Source organism: Haliaeetus albicilla, chromosome W, assembly GCF_947461875.1.
Source record: "Haliaeetus albicilla chromosome W, bHalAlb1.1, whole genome shotgun sequence".
Lineage (NCBI taxonomy): Eukaryota > Metazoa > Chordata > Aves > Accipitriformes > Accipitridae > Haliaeetus > Haliaeetus albicilla.
The window spans coordinates 6,735,072-6,751,340 of NC_091515.1; the positions used below are offsets into that span (position 1 = coordinate 6,735,072).

At 41.0% G+C, this 16,269-nt stretch overlaps 1 long non-coding RNA gene across 1 annotated transcript; it reads right to left on the bottom strand.

The window, feature by feature from the left end:
• Positions 1-1,708: 1,708 nt before the first annotated feature.
• On the bottom strand, positions 1,709-6,939 carry LOC138683366 (uncharacterized). The gene is made up of 3 exons (XR_011322935.1): positions 6,696-6,939; positions 4,734-4,909; positions 1,709-3,263 (listed from the first exon to the last, which is right to left on the bottom strand). It is a non-coding gene; the product is annotated as an uncharacterized lncRNA (long non-coding RNA).
• Between the last annotated feature and the right edge of the window lie 9,330 nt (positions 6,940-16,269).

Here is a 16,269-nt window from a genome sequence, read left to right on the forward strand (position 1 = left end):
CACAAAATCCAGCTTTTCAGCAGCCTAATCGGTTTGGACAGAGGACCGCTCTCGCACGGCTGTATTGACTCTGGTTGGGAAGATGGCTCAATTGGTCCTGTCTCAGATCTCTGCTCAGACTCCAGAGCCGTGCAGACATGGCTTTATAGCTCCTGCTTTCCATTTCCAGAACTAAACTCAGAAGTCAATGATAATTTTCTTCAAAGGGTTGGGATGTGCCCTTCGCCTTTTGCCTTTGACTTGTTTATTAAATTTTTGATTTTTTTTTTTTTTTTAATTGGGAACACCACTTAAAGGCAAGAGATGAATTTAGCTTGCAGTCCCAGGGACATCAAATATCAGCTCTTCTGCAGGGGAGAAACTTGTTTTTCATAGCAACCTGTAAGGGAGAACCTGTCTCCCAGTACATACAGACTAAGTGCTGTATTAATGGCTTTGACTTTTGGAGCAAAGGCTCAGTGAGTTGTAATTAGAACTGGTCATTTGTTTTTAATGAAATCATTTTCCAAGGGAGGGGAAAAAAAAGAGCTGCTTTGCCCAAATAAAAACATGTTGTGAAAATGTGCTGATTTCAGTGACATTTTTATGGGAGTAAGTCCAAATGAATAATTTCAATCTTCTCCTTGCATTTTGATAATGTCAGAATGTTTCATTTCAAGAATATTGAAACATTTCATTTTTGCAATGCGGTAGGAGAGAGCTGTGGAGCGCCAAGTAATCTTGTTTTCAGGATTTGTAAAGCAGAGAGTTTAAAGTAACAAAAGGTGGTAGGGCCTGAGCCAGTTCCTCCAAAGCCAATTTAGACATGATTGTCCCTATATTACGTAAATGGGGTCCTTTGATATGTCTTGAGAAAGCTACAAGGAATGAATGCAGAAGAATTACTGGAATTTACAAAGAGAATTTCATTTTTAATTGAAGAAAAGTAATGAAAAGCCGAGTACAACAGAGAACAAGCAACTAACAGAATTTTCATGTTGCAAGGGTTTCTCTCCACGTACGCGTTTGTTTTTTTCACTTAACGAACCTCACTTTGAAAGGAAATAAAACCAAACAGACCCATTTATTTCAGAAGACAGGGAGCTACTCAGAGGTAGCCACTGACCTTCAACCTCATGTTTCACCTTAGTCTGAGTTCACTTTCCTGCACAAACAAGTTTTTCTGGCCTCTTTGGCCAGCCTCTCTGCCAAACTGTTTTAGGAAGCTTGACACTGCGTAAACGCCTGCAGATGTTCTTATCTAGGCTGCCATGAGTGTATGTTGATCCCCAAATCAGGGAAGTTTCAATGTATTATGTGTAACCAAGATAATTTATAGATGACCAAGAGTCTTATAAAAGAGTAGGTAAAGAAAAACCTAAACAATCAGAAATTAATGGAGGTAAGCGACCTGAGTGCAGTCCTAGAAAACTAAAGGGAGTATTTAAACTCCGTAATTTAAAAGAGGTTATTCAAGGACTGTTTTGAATGGAGTGATCAATGAACATTGGGAATCTTAAATCACAATTAAATTCCATTATTTGTCAGCATTAACCCAAACGAGCTTGTTTTCTTTTAGCTGCCGTACTTGAAATCATTTGGAATCTAATTGGAAACACTGAAAATAAATTAAATTACAATATTCCATTTATTGCATCACACAGGAAAGTACAAAAAAACCCAAAAACCCAAAAAACTCAAATAAACTTTGCCAACAGTGTTTGGTAAGTTTCCTGATATCCATGAAGTCGGTGGCTTGGGATACGACTATGGTTGCACATGTCATGTATACATATGTATCTCCAAGTTACCTTTAAAGAAGCTTACTCACACCTGGAGAGTGAACAGTTTGACCTGGGCTCGTTTCAGCATCTCACACGGCTTTAGTGATCCATGTTTAATTTAGTGCTGCCACGGCTGTATCCCTGGAAGCACCCAAGCCAGTGAGTTTAACCCTAGTTTAGGCACGAAGACATGAATCACACAGAGCTGTGGCTGCAGGGAAAAACTGGCCTTGATCTTGGCCTAGAAGCGACATCACTCAAGAAAATAGCTCTTTCTTGGTGCTTTGTCAAGCCTTCTTCAACTTTTTTGCTCTTTTTTTAAAAATGTTAAAAAAATCAGAGAAAAGGTGTGAGATGAGAAAGTATTGAGCTGAAAGACATTGGCAAAGTGGAAGTAGAGTTTATTGTTGGCTGTAGTCTGAACGTAGTCAGAAAGGTTTATAGTCTCCCCTTGTACAGTTTCACTGGTGGAGTGACATACCTCTTTTTGGATAAGGGGGATTTAAATATGAGCTTCTGTCATAGTTGATTGGTTTGGCATCTTGATGGGATAGTCCTTTCCGAGTTGTCAGTTTATGAATATATAATCCTTTAAGGCACATGTAATAGGGAATTAATTGCTTTTGCTCTTTGGGAGGACACATTCAGCATATCTTTAGAGTTTTAATGCTTTCTTCTATTCTTTCCATTTTATTTTCTGTCTATTTCATTTCATCAGTTTTTAATATGAGTGGAAATTCTATTTGAAATAGGTCAAAATACTCCCGTGTCTTCTTTTTTTTTCCAAATAGTCTTTCTAAATATAGATAATTGTTAGAAAATTTCAGACCTTAATAATCACTAATGTTATTGTCCTTCTTTAGCGATCTACAGAACAGAGTCTTTATTCTAAGTTTATTAAGGAAGCTACAACTTACATACAAAATGCATAATGAATTCTGCTATGAATAACAATATGCTAATGTTCAAATAACTTCTTATATTAGTAACTAATGATCACCTCTAATAGCACTGCTATATTTGTGTGTAAACCACCTTCCTATTTATATAGCAATTACATCATGTGTCTGTTATTTGAACCATACCTTTGAATACAACACATTTCCAAATAAGCAAATATATTTATGTAGCCAAGCGCAAGCAGGCACGAGCTCATTTCACGCATCCACTAAGCGGGGCAGATGGTGGTTCATGTGGCACTGGGCTCTATCATCTGGTACGAGCTCATGGCTTGGGAAAGACTGTGTGCTAGCATGGCTATACAGCTTGTGCACCTGACTTGCCTTGCTTCTGGCCACTTGAAGAGTGCCAGTAGACTTAATTTTCATTTCTATCTGTCTACAAGAAATTAAAAAGCTGCGATGTGAACGCGATACGATACGTGGTGGCGGATTGACTTGATGCTCCCTCTGTCATCAGAGTTGTACAGCGAGGAGAGCTGGAGTCACATTTCGTGGGAGCCATTCATACCAGGGCATTGCTTTTGCTGCCGGTCCCCACCTGTGGAGATGCAGTTGGTTAATGACTAATGAGCATATGATGATGAGGAGCCAGAGAGACACCATACTACTGCAGGGATGCTGGGGATAAACAAGGCTCAGAGGGTAATGGAGAAGAGTAATTATCTGCGTTTTCCTTACTGTTACAGGAAAGCATCTGAATGTCTTGAAGCCCTTTTAATAACATTGATAAAACTTTTCAAGAAATTTTTCAATTGTTTTCCGTGAGAATTTCATGAGCGGGGATACAGGAGAGAAAAGAAAGCTCAGTCGGTTCCTGTGGCCTTGGAAACCAAATTCTATACATTTTCTGTCTATGAGTTCCTAGGAAAAATCATTTAATAACATTCCGTAACAAAAATGAGTTTTCTTCTTTTCATCTCTCTGTGAGGAAACAGAAATTGCCTGTGAATTTCTGTAATTACCCCGACCACTCATTCAATAGAACATTTAATAAAATAATAGCAATTCTTCTAAACCAAGAATTACATGTTTATTATTCCTTAAGCATCACATATATAAACATATTTATAAACAATTCTTCAAATTTAGGAAAGGGCTGTGTAACTTTGTCCCAGTCTACAAATAAATCATTGTAATTGTGTTAAGATGCATTGTCACATCAGGACGGAGGGTTAGGCCTCCTAACAAATCCGTTGCTTTTTGACTTTACCATTTTGAATCATTCAGTTTTGACTTTCAGGTTATACTAAAATACATCTTTGATATGCTAGACAGAATGAGCTGCTTAAATCTCTCACTGCAAGGCATTTCTCTAAACTCTCTAATATTTTTTTCTGGCTCTTCACTGCATCCTTGACAATTTTTCAGTATCTTTTCAAATGTGTTCTGATATCAATCTCACCAATGCTGTAAACAGAGGTAAAAATCACCTCTCTGTCGTGCTGATTTTGCATGCTGCCAAATTCTCTGCACCCACCTGTTTTTTCCTGGTTTTGTCACCCGTATTAGAGAGTGGCTTCATGGATACCCCAATGCACCTGAAGGGCAGTGATGTGCCACCCAGAAATGACAAAGAGTGCAAAACAGGAATTCACACCCAGATTTTTCCACCAGACCCAGAATCTTGAGAAACTACAGTACAAGGTGACTAATTTCAAAGTATAGTGCTTTGGGCCCACTTCCAGCACCTTTGGAAATGCTCCAGGATCTTCCTCCACCCTCCAGTGCCACTCCAGAGAGGTACGGCTTTTCTATAGGTCTTGTGTGGATGGTTCCGTATGGATGTCTCAGATACTTTAGTGCATCTCAGATGTCATTAGCCTCCTTTATTCAGGTAACTGCACTCAGACCTTTGGTTCCCTTTGCAGTCAGGGAAGAGACATAAGCAACTCCAAGGCTGGTTTAGCCTCCCCTGCTATTATTTACTTTGTGCCTGGCATCTGGTAGCCTCACTCGTTACTTCTCAATTCTAGTCTTAGAAAGAAAAATGAAGTCTTTCTCTACTTACCTTTGCCATGTCATCATCCCTGATTTTAAGACCAGTAGCGTATCTTCCCACATTTTTTTTTCCTCAGGCTGAGTCCCAGTCTTTGCTGTTCGTTACATAAGAGTTGTTTCATAACTTTGATCACCCTTGTCATCCTTGAGCATTCCTTGTCATCAAACTAATAATCCCCCTGAAATCTAAACATGATAGTGAGTTTCAGATGTCTCTCAGATAAAAAAAAAAAAAGAAAAAAAAAATCAGTAGTGCTATCACTTTTTGAAGGGAAGACTCTTCAGACTCCCCTGAAACCCACAGGAGTCCTTCCCTTGACTTCCGTCTGTGAGCTCAGTACGTAGAGGCATACAGTCTGGTCCTAGAGTGAAAAACAGCACTTCAAAAGTGTAAAGAAAGCAAAAATCCGAGAATTTCCCATTATGGGTTTAATCCAGATCCTTAGACATTAATGATAGCGTTTCTTTTAACATCAGGGTTTGTTGGACGAGGCCCAGGCTGGCTGTAAAAATGCTGAGCATACCTTTTATTAAACGTTTTGTTATTTAATGTGCCATTTTCTGATGTATATTTGATAAACAAATTTGTTACCAGAAGCGTTCTTGTTACCAGTGACATTTAAACACAAATGCAGATTTATATATGAGTAATTGTGTTTCAAGAGTAACAGTGTGCATAAGTCAGCATTTTGCAAATGTTACAAAAATGTACAAGCCCAAGCAAAAAAACCTACTTGCCCATCTTCTGCTACATTTGATGTAATGAAAGGTAATTACATCCTATTCACACATTAAAAGAAAGCACTCATTTTGGATAAGACCATGACTGAAAATCTGTTGAAGTTAATGGAAGTCTTTCAGTTGGTTATGGTGGAATGTGGCTCAGGCTTTCAGAAGGAAAGTAACGTTTCGCAGAGCTGCTAAGAGATCTCTTGGGATTACAAACGAGGGATTGTCACCACAGTGTTCAGGTGCTGTAGAAACATCTTCTCTCCTGAAACTCTTGCCTCTGGCACTCATCTTCTTGTTGCACTAACATAAAGAAAGTGCTGTTGACTCATATCTACCAGAGGTGAAAATCCAATCTCACATATGTCCTTGCCATATAAGAACATTTAGAAAAGAAATACATGGCCTTAAAATTATATCAATTCACCTTACATGACTAAGAAAGAGGCCATTTCTAAAGGATATTGATTAAAATGGAAATACATTCAAATAAATGGATTCTTGGCTTGAAATAACCTTTACAGTAAGTGAATGGTCTATTTTGAAAGTATGATGGGTGTTCTGCGGGGCACTACTGCATCTTAATTTTATTTCATTGCTATAGAGAGTTTTCTCTGTTTATGAAAATGCTATGCAAAGTGAGATCTATGGATTTCAGAATGGGGAGGAGCAGGAAATTTTGTCTTAAAAAGACACTTGCCTTTCTATTTCTCATCATTCTTTAGTATCACCAAAGACCAGAGCCAGAGACTCAAGGGAAGATGAAGTTTCAAACACAAAATAAAAACCAGTCCCTTCCCATGAAAGCTCATATTTTAAATGAGTCAAACAAAGAATAGGACCAAGGAAGTAATAAAATTCCTGTTGTAGTGACAGGTGCCAAGAGATCTTTATCTGGTCAAATCCAGAAAGGGAATTAAGGATCTTAACTGGGTAAATCTCAGCTCTCCTTACAATGAAGTGATTTTACAGCAAATGACCTGATAAGCAGGGAAAAATCTGAAGAAGCCATTAGACAACTGTGGAGCCATGGGGGAGACTGAAATTCTACATCTTCTGTGACTTGAGCAAAACACTTCTGAAAGGCTGGTCACTGCACCAACATAATCCCCATAGTCCCCATCATCTATGTCCATATCTTTTGCATCCCAAAGGTGGGCTTTGCTTTTGAGGCTGAACTGCTGCATAGGTACAATGCAAAGACTGCAGGTTCGAAAGAGCAATGTATGAGGTTGTTGCTTACCAGTTGTAGCTCTTGGATGGTAAGTCTCAAGTGTCTTCTTCCAAGGTTGCTTGGTACTTCACTGGGGAAAATAGAGGTGCTTGCAAGTTCTCCTACAACTGAGCTGTTAGAAGGATGCTTTTGCATCAGTGTCGGAGACAGATACTTAAATTCTGCAGAAGCTGCCTGGTAATTTGTCCATCCTTTTCCTGGGTCAGGCCTCACTTTGCTTGCAGAAGTCTATACAAGGACTAGGCACTGAACTCATACCTGCCATCAGCTATTTGTACAACATGACAAAACCCTCAAAAACAGAAACAGAAGCAACTCTGGTTATGGGTAGGAGGGAGCGTTTCTCCTTGCCACCTAGCAATACTGCATGGCAACAAGACCAGGATACTGATTCCACCTGTTCTTTTTTTTGCCAGAAGCTAGAAAAGGCTCTCTGTGACTGACTTTCATGCTCAAACATGAGCCATTAAAAGTTCATGTTGGAAAACTGGACCTAACATTATATACGTCCACAAATACTATTCAAGCAGGAGTAGGTTACTGCCTGTGCCACTGGATGTTTGCCTGCTCTCAGTATATAATACAGTTGGTTGCTTGGTTGATTTTCTGCAACATGATATCCCTTTCCTGCAAAACAACAAGGAAGATCAAATGTGGACCTTTCCAGATCCTGAACAGGAATATGAAGGTCTCATGCTGGAACTAAAGCACATTTATAAATTGATGTTGAAAGTAAAACAGAGAGGAATAAAGAAGAGCTTAAGGAACCACATCTGTAAAAAAAATTTAAGAAGTCCACTGTTTCCCCCTCACTTTCAGAAAGTGTCTGTAGGAGGGGTTAAAAAGTTAAATGTAAATATTTTCCAACCCCCCAAATACCAAAATCCTCATGAACTTTAAGGACAGCCCAGGCAGTGTGGACTCTAGAAAACTTTCTGGTAGATTCCATATGCTCTAGGATGTGTGAAAGCATCTTGCATCTATTAACTGGGAGAATCCCCAAAGACTTTATAGACTCTGACAAAACCCAGATATTGCAATGGTAGAGCACACAAGAGAGTGAAGGGTTTCACCAGTGAATTTGCAATAAAATGAGTTTGCTGATGACAATACTAGAAGCTGCACTGAAACTTTGGGTCTAAAGGTTTAAATACTCCCACTCTGTCCTGTTGTGCTACTCCTGTGTGAGACTTCCCAAGCAAAGACACATGCTACTATGTTTTCAACCAGTTTTCTCTTCTCTAGGCTTTTCTAGCCTAAAAATGGACCAATTCTACCTGTATTGAAGCAAACACCAATGGAGGAACAAGGTGTATTTCATAAAATCATAGATTAGTTTGGGTTGGAAAGGACCTTAAAGATCATCTAGTTCCAACCCCCTGCCATGGGCAGCGACACCTTCCACTAGACCAGGTTGCTCAAAGCCCCATCCAGCCTGGCCTTGAACACTGCCAGGGATGGGGCATCCACAGCTTCTCTGGGCAACCTCTTCCAGTGCCTCATCACCCTCACAGTGAAGAATTTTTTCCTTACATCTGATCTAAATCTACCCTTTTTTAGTTTAAAACCATTACCCCTTGTCCTACCACTACACTCCCTGAATAAAGAGTCCCTCCCCATTTTTCCTGTAGGCTCCTTTAGGTGCTGGAAGGCTGTATAAGGTCTCCCTGGAGCCTTCTTTTCTCCAGACTGAACAACCCCAACTCTCTCAGCCTGTCCTCACAGGGGAGGTGCTCCAGCCCCCTGACCATTTTCATGGCCCTGGCTTTGGCATTTTGTGGCACGTGAAAATATAAAGATGTTGGTCCATATTTCTTTATAAACTGATAAACTATTTCTAGGCATATCCTTAATCAGTCCACTGATCATGAGAAAAGCTGAAAGCAAGATCTCACAGGGAAACAAAATGCAAATTTGGCTTTAGTTTGAATGCACACAATAAGAAAATGCACTATCTGCTGCATGATGCTCCTGTGACCATCACGTATTTATCCTGAAGCGAACATGTGCACCTGTTGCGATCTTGGCCTTTTTTCTGAATTTGATATTACTTGGCAGGTGAGTTTCTTTGCCAAACAGCAACACTGCTCAGTATCTGCTGGTGCTTCCAGGCAAAGATCTTAAAATATTTCACCAAAATAGAAACTATTATTCTGAATTTCTGAGTATGCAAACCTTAGTATCACCATTTCAGAAGCAGACAGACACCAGGAAACATTAAACAACATTTCCAAACACAAAGAGTGTATCAATGACCTGATAAGGAGTATATTCTCACATTTTTAATTGTGTGCTTCAAAATCTTGCTAACATTTTGTCAAGGGGAGGAAAGATAGGTGCTGCAGCTTTAGCAGATGAGTTCCCTGGAAACAAAATTGTTAAAATAATGTTTCATAAGAGACAAGAAGAATCTGAGAAGCACCCTTATTAAATTTATGAAATCTCCCATACGAATCCCATATGAATAAAGTGGCTCGTGGGCAAGCAGATATTAATCAGCACACAAGGCTTTGAAATCAATACATTTATGATTCAAGGTGCTCAGAGTTGTTCTCTGCACTTCTTTGCAGAAGGAGGGGAAAAGAAGGTACACAGATTAAAAAAAAAAAAAAGAAAGAAAAAAATAGGTGTTTGGACAGATCTCCTGGGGACATAGGGGTATATACAAGGGATTTTTTCCTTGTTCTTTAAACATAATTTAGAGAAGATGCATACTTTAAGCTCTGGTTTATTTTCACTCATAATTCAACTCCTCCAGCTCTCTGTTTTCTCTAAATTCCCTCTAGTTTTCAAAAATCTTTTTGAAAACCCATGCCCAAGAGTGAACCTACAGTCTCAGTTGTAGCTGTCCCCCCGACTTGTATGTATACATACAGAAGATATAGATATATACTTCTTCCTGATATATTATCTTTGTGCAGCAATTGCCGTCTTGGTCTTCGCAAAGGCTGGAGCCAGGAGCTCTCAGAACTAGTAACATAAGCTTTTACAACTTGCACCATAAAATTGTTCAGTACCACAACATTCAGCTTTGCAGCATCTGAGAAAGCTGCTGAGTGAAGTCCACAGCGCTCTTGCTCTGGTGCCTCAATTTCATGTGCAAAGCAAAGGAAAAGCAGTGACAAGGGAGCACTGAAGCAAGAGATGGGACCTAAACACATATCATCCTTGAAAACAGCACCCTGCCTGGGTTTCTGAGCCAAGGACCTTCCTCTGGGTCTAGACAACCAATGCAGCCCAGTCATCTCCAGTAAAATGCAGCAACAAGGAGGCACCTTGATTGCTCAATAGCTTAGGAGTTAAGGTATTCATTCCCCTTGGAAGCAGTTTCCAGGTTCTCCAAGGAGGAAAATGCTCTAGTTATGGGGCTGTAGGAGTAGCCTTGCGTTGGTCTTTCCAAGCCAGGAAGGGAGAAGGAATGTTTTGCAGGATACGGTGGAGGAAGAGTGAAAGGAAGCTGCCCGAGTTGGCTGTGGCTTGGGTGCTTTCTGATATGGAGGTGTTCAAAATCTGATTTATTTTATACAAAAAGCAATGGAAGAGAATTGTAAAGTTTCCCTTCCAGAGCATTCATCTCTAGTAGCTAAGGTACTTTTCTCAGAGTTGTGAGTTCAAACCCATCAGGTAAAGAAGAAATCATTGAATTTTGTCCTTCTCTTCCCTAGCAAGTATTGTAGCTATCGCTCTGGGGAATACATATGGACTTGTGTTTTGTTCATGCTCCCATCCATCGGGTGTATGCCTCACAGCTTGGTCCCCATGGGCACAGTGGAAGGTCTGGTGTATAAAATTAGGGAGGGTGTGGGCCCTTGAAGAGGAGCACGTTTGATCGGGGGGCTGAGAGCTGTATCCTTAGAGGTCTGGTGACATCCCAGTGCCTTGAAGGTCCAGAAAGAAGTCCTGAGGATCCACAATCACAGGCTTCAGCACCTAAAGATGTACTTAAGTACACTAGTGCTTTTGCACCTCAAATCCCAAACTGTGTAGCTTGGAGCTGTAAGAGATTCCTAAGTCCTGTGGGTTGGGAGAGGGATGGATAAGGTGAACCAAACCTGGGGCTAGATTTCTATATATGCCACTGTTTTCATAGCCACCTCACATTGCAAACAATGTTTATTTCCTCATCCATTATCCCCTTTAGACTTATTTCAACATTACGGCTTGCTTTCAGCTTTTCCTTCCAGCTGCCTTTGTGTTTCAAATTGTCTTCCCTAAGATTGATCTAATTTTGTTATTTTCTTCTCTTATTTCTAATTTCTCTAAACCTGCCGATATTATTGCTCTACCCTGACGGGGCTCACTACTCCTCCCAGTTGAACATCATCTGTAAGCTTCATTAGCGTGCTGTTTGCTGTCTCGAGCAAGGGGCTGCTTGTTTTCTTTTTTTTACCAATTTCCCCATCGTTCCTCGCTGAGCCATAACCCACCCTTTGCATCTGCAAAAGCTGGAACCAAGGAGCAAACTGCCTCCCTGCCACTCCTTTAGCAGGACATCTGTACCTTGTCAAAGTCCCTGATGTTATCATGCAACAAGGGAAAGTAATGCAAGTCAAGAGTGAACCTTGTCAAGTTTGGACGTGTAACTTGGGGCTGTACCAGGATTAATTATGCCTTCTGCTGCTTTACACACTCATGTCATCAATAAATTCTAATAAACAGGAGTAGGATGTTCTTATTCATGTCATTCCAGAGGAATTAGAACACAGTAGTGTTATTTAGCAATGCAGATGTTTTATTATTGTGTTGTTTATGTGAAAGTGGATATGACATGAAGAGGTATATCAAATGAGCAATAGAGAGAAGCGAGCTGTGCTCCCTTTTTGATTATGCATATTTATTCATACTGCAGAAGTTACTGCACGTAGCAGTCTTCTAAGATGGATTGCTCAGTTTGGAAACCTAGCCTCCTCTCCCCCCCCCGCCTTTTTTTTTTTTTTATAAAGTTTAGATATGTCAATACTACCTTTGTACAGTATTTATGAGTTCCTTCTTTAAATTGCACCTTAATTGGTTTAGTCACCACAATTGCAAAACAGGAACCTAATCACCAGAAGCTAAGTAAGCAGAAAAAAAATAATGATTTGGAGCTGTCTGTCTACTGCTGCCGAACAGACACACTGGGCACGGTTTAAAGCTATAATTGCATTGTGGCACTGGCTTGCTGTTCCCAGCACATGCATAATGTAGCTCCCAGTTGTAGACTGCCACATATCCTGCTGTATTTACCCTCAGATGCCAGCAGAGCACATGCCACCCACAACTGCTGCTTCCCAACAGTGTAAAACTGTCACACTTTCAATTAGATGCCCCAAAGCACTTTATTGCCCACTGGAGGGTATAGTCATATCTTGATGGAGGAAGATTATGGGCTAAATGCATCCATAGTAGTTCTCCGCAGGCTGCAGCAGAATTACTTTGGGAATGAATTTGGATGAATTACCCCATTCGTTCTATTGATCATAAAACAGGGCTATGCACTGCTTGTTTCCGAGGGCACAAATTCTTGACCACAAACAGTTGGGCCAGTATATGGCCTTAGTACTTCCCTGAAGACTTCCACAGCCAGAGAAGACAAAAACCCCAGGCAGCGGGAGATCTTGCTGCCCTGCCTGTACCTATCTGCAGCTGCGGATTGCTGTGCAAATAGACTGCAGAGACAAACTCTGCCTCTGCAGACCCTCGGCAAATCTGCCCCTCCGCTTCGTTTTTCTTCACCTCTCAGCTTTGTGTCTTTGGGTACCGCTGCCTGTGCGCTCACAGAGGCACGCCATAGAATACTGCCATGACCATCGTCTAGGTTTAGAAAAATGATTGTATTTGAGGGAATTAAAGATGTACTACACCCTAGTAACCCTTCTTAAAGCAATGTTAAGCAGTGTTAAGCCATCTCACATAATCTCATGACTGGAGAAGGCTAAGAGCATGCATGTGGATAGGCAGCTTTTAGCGTGTGAACAGCCACACTGGCAGATGGGTAGCAGTTTGTTAAGCTAACGTAACTTGATTGTATGTCTAAGTCTGGCTGCAAAAATTTAAAGAAAAGAGTAAACAGAGTATATCTCGATGCTGAAAGTTTTGGCAGCATCTAGCCAAAGAGGGAGACAGTATTTTGGAAAAGTGATAGAAGAAGGACATATGAATACTAATCTAGAAACGTTAGTCATGCTAAAATGAAAGCCACTGAGCACAAATTTAATAGCACACATAAACACATGTGGACTTAGGAATAGGCAGAACCTCTTCACCTATACTGCTTCCAACTGAATACTTAGGATTTGCATGTGTGGAAATATCTTAGGTTCCTCGGAAGGAATTTCCACTGTATCCTTCTCTAGTGACAGGCATGGCTCAGCTCCCAGTTTGGATACCCAGTGAGTTTATGGACAGCTGTGTCTGCAGGTAGCAGCGTGTGTGTGAGCTTCGCGTCTGAGCTCTCACTGGAGTCAGTGGAGATGTAAGCAGTGAAAACCAGAGACGTTCATCTGATCACCTGGTAAACGTCTACTTCATGATGAGCTGAATCACTCTTGGTGTGCCTCTACCTGCTAGATCTCTGAGAAGAAACCCTAGGGTAGACACCTATCCCATAGATATGTACGTCTGGTGGTCTGAACCTGGAGCTAACAAAGGAGTTTCTGAAAGCTTTATTTCTTCCTTTTCCTTTTCTTTTTTTTTTTTTTTTTTTCCCTAAGATAGCATTTTTTCATATAGCTTCTCTGTGGTGCCGCTTCAAGTTTGCTTCAGTAATTAACTTAGGCAGCTGAACTATGTCTTGCAGGGTTTATATTGCTGATGTACTTAGGAACTTTGTTAAACCAAAGTTCAAAATACATGTTTAAGTCCTTTACAAGATCAGGGCCTTGCTTAAATAAATGTGTCTGTTAATTTGAGCCTAATTGGCTTAATATTAACACCACATGACTATTAAGAATCAATTGATTTAGATTTAACACAGAGCATCACGTACATATCTAATTTAGAAAGCTCAAAGAAATTGAATGCAAACAAGTCTGAGAGTGTAACAGTGAAGTTACAAATTTAAACACACAAGAGCCAGGGTACAGAAACAGTGCCGTTCTTCCAGCATAGCAATAATAATTCAAACATATTGTATCTATATAATATTTTTATTACCAGTCAGACTATTAAATGCATACTTAAATCTATGCACGATATGCAATGTGGGCAAGTCTATTGTTACTCTGAAAACTATAGCTTTTTCATTTTCTAATTGCAGTTTCATGGCACTGCCAAGGTTTTGTGTTTAATTTATATAGGGATTTCTATGGTCCTTAGAGCTGTTAATAGAATGGATTCACAAAGACCCCTACTAGAAGGAAGGCAAGACTGGTAAGAATGCTATTCATCATACCACCTTTCATCAGCAGGATTAAAAGAGTTTTTATCTACATTTTGCAAAAGGGAATGGAGTCACAAAGCGATGACCTCATTTACCTACTGCTGAGCAGCAGGCCAGTGGAAGCACTAATAATAAAATCAAGGCCACCCAGGTACTAAACCAACGCCTCCAGTGAGGCGCAGGATAGGTTATGAATCAGATATCTATATATACTTATATCTGACTCTACAAGGACAATATAAATGTGCAGGGCCAGGACCAAGCCAGTTCTGCTCCTAGGACCTGCTGGCTTCAGTAAATATAGATGTCGCCTCTCCATCTGACCAGTTCCTTAGGTGCAGATCCAGTGCTTATAGAGCATATCAAAAATGTCAAACATAGGCCTGCATGGGTCCCCACATCATCCATAACTGGCAGAATTTCAGTTCTCTTTTGCAGCCTCCCTTTTTTGTTTTGTTGAAAAACAACAAGCAAGCAAGCCAGCAAACAAAATCCTTCCCAAGCATGACATAAATGAAACTTGTACGTTGCTGTAATTTCAGGTTTCAGGCTGTCTGAATGTCAAAAAATTAACTGAGTTAGCAGTATAGTTTCATGGCCTGGCACCCATTGGCAAAACACCTAAAGACATATCTTACCTGATTCGTGCAGTAACAGAGCTATGCAAGGGCTTTCTGGAAAGCCAGGGAGATGAGCATGGGTCTAGTAAGTCCCAAGAAAGAGCAGCAACCATAAAATATCCTTGTCTGGTCACAACAAAGAACTTGCTCGGGGCTTTCAGAAGTAAATGGGAAAAAGGATTTGTTATCCCAAAGCTAAAGTCAGGGCCAATCCACAAGTGACCCAGAGAGCTGTGGGGGCACCTTCAAACATCGCATGGCAAGTATTACACAGTCCCACAAGTCCCCTCAAACATCCCAGAGGAAGTTTGCTCTGTCCCATGAGACCCATGGCAATCTTCTTTTCCTCTTCTCACCAGTTACAAAGTTCTGGCTGACCCTCCTCCATGGCCCATCATTCAGTGATCTGAGAGCTTGGGTCACTGCTATTGATGTTGTTATCTCCTGTTCCTTTCAGTTTGTAAATCTGGGTGTTTAATTTGTTATTTCTGTCTGTTGTCCTAGGCTTTAATACTGAATGGCATTAACCAGATACCTGCACAATCAGACACGCTTCATTCCACAGATCTGTACCACACGTACCCTGAATTAAGACTAGTGCATGTGGTACAGGGCTAATGTAGCCACTTCAGGCTGAGGTTTGATGCCATACTAGCACTGTGATAGGCTTTCCAGACCGGTGTTCAGTTGGACTGTTTAGATTAAACACCATAAAATGGCATTTACTTCATCCAGATGCAGACAAGAGACCATATGTCTCCCTGGGGTGACCTGGACCACCTGGAAAAGGAGTTAGCCCATGCCTTCAGCTTGCTGTTGGGCCTCACAAGTGTGAGCAAAGAGATGGGCTAAGAGCTCATCAGAGGAGCTCCCGTCCGGCCAATGTACAGGCGTGAGCTCAGACTCAAAGGAAGAAGAGATGGCAGAATTTCTGAAGCCAAAGTAGCCCATCTATCATCTCGCCTGAGCTTTCTGAGCTTGTGACTTGGTCCTGCTCCAGCGCAGAGCAACTGAGGGCTGCAGTACACCCTGGACAGTCGTTCTTTAGCAGAGCTGCAGTGCCAACGGTTAGTTCAATGCTCAGAGTAGATTAGCTCAGCTGGCAATGGTGCCAGCTCCTGGGCTCGTAGCAAGCAAAAAAATCAGCGTGTGTGATTCATGTCACCTAGCCTTAACCGTTTGAAGGATCGGCATCTAGTCTAGGATGGTCATATGAGCTTCCTCTGTAGGTTCCTTCTCCCTTCCTTAGAGGACAGAAGGACCTTCTGGTGACTCATCCCATCCTCAGGGAAGCGATATGAACCATCTTATGGAAATTACTCTCTCTACCTTGCTTACAGGAAGAGCTAAAGCAGCTGTGACTAGTTGCCCTATTTCATAGTGGGTAGCAAAGGGAGAGGGATCCCACCTTAATTGGGAATCAAAGTTTAAAGCTGGGGCAGTCCATGGCAGCCTCCAAATCTGTGCGCTTTGTCTAATCAGAATAAGGAGCATGCCGCTTTATTACCTTTAAGCCAGTGGTTAACATTTTGCTATGCATTTCCTTTTGCTTAGTAACCTAAAATGAGCAGTTATATACCATAGTCACTGTTGCACCATGCCT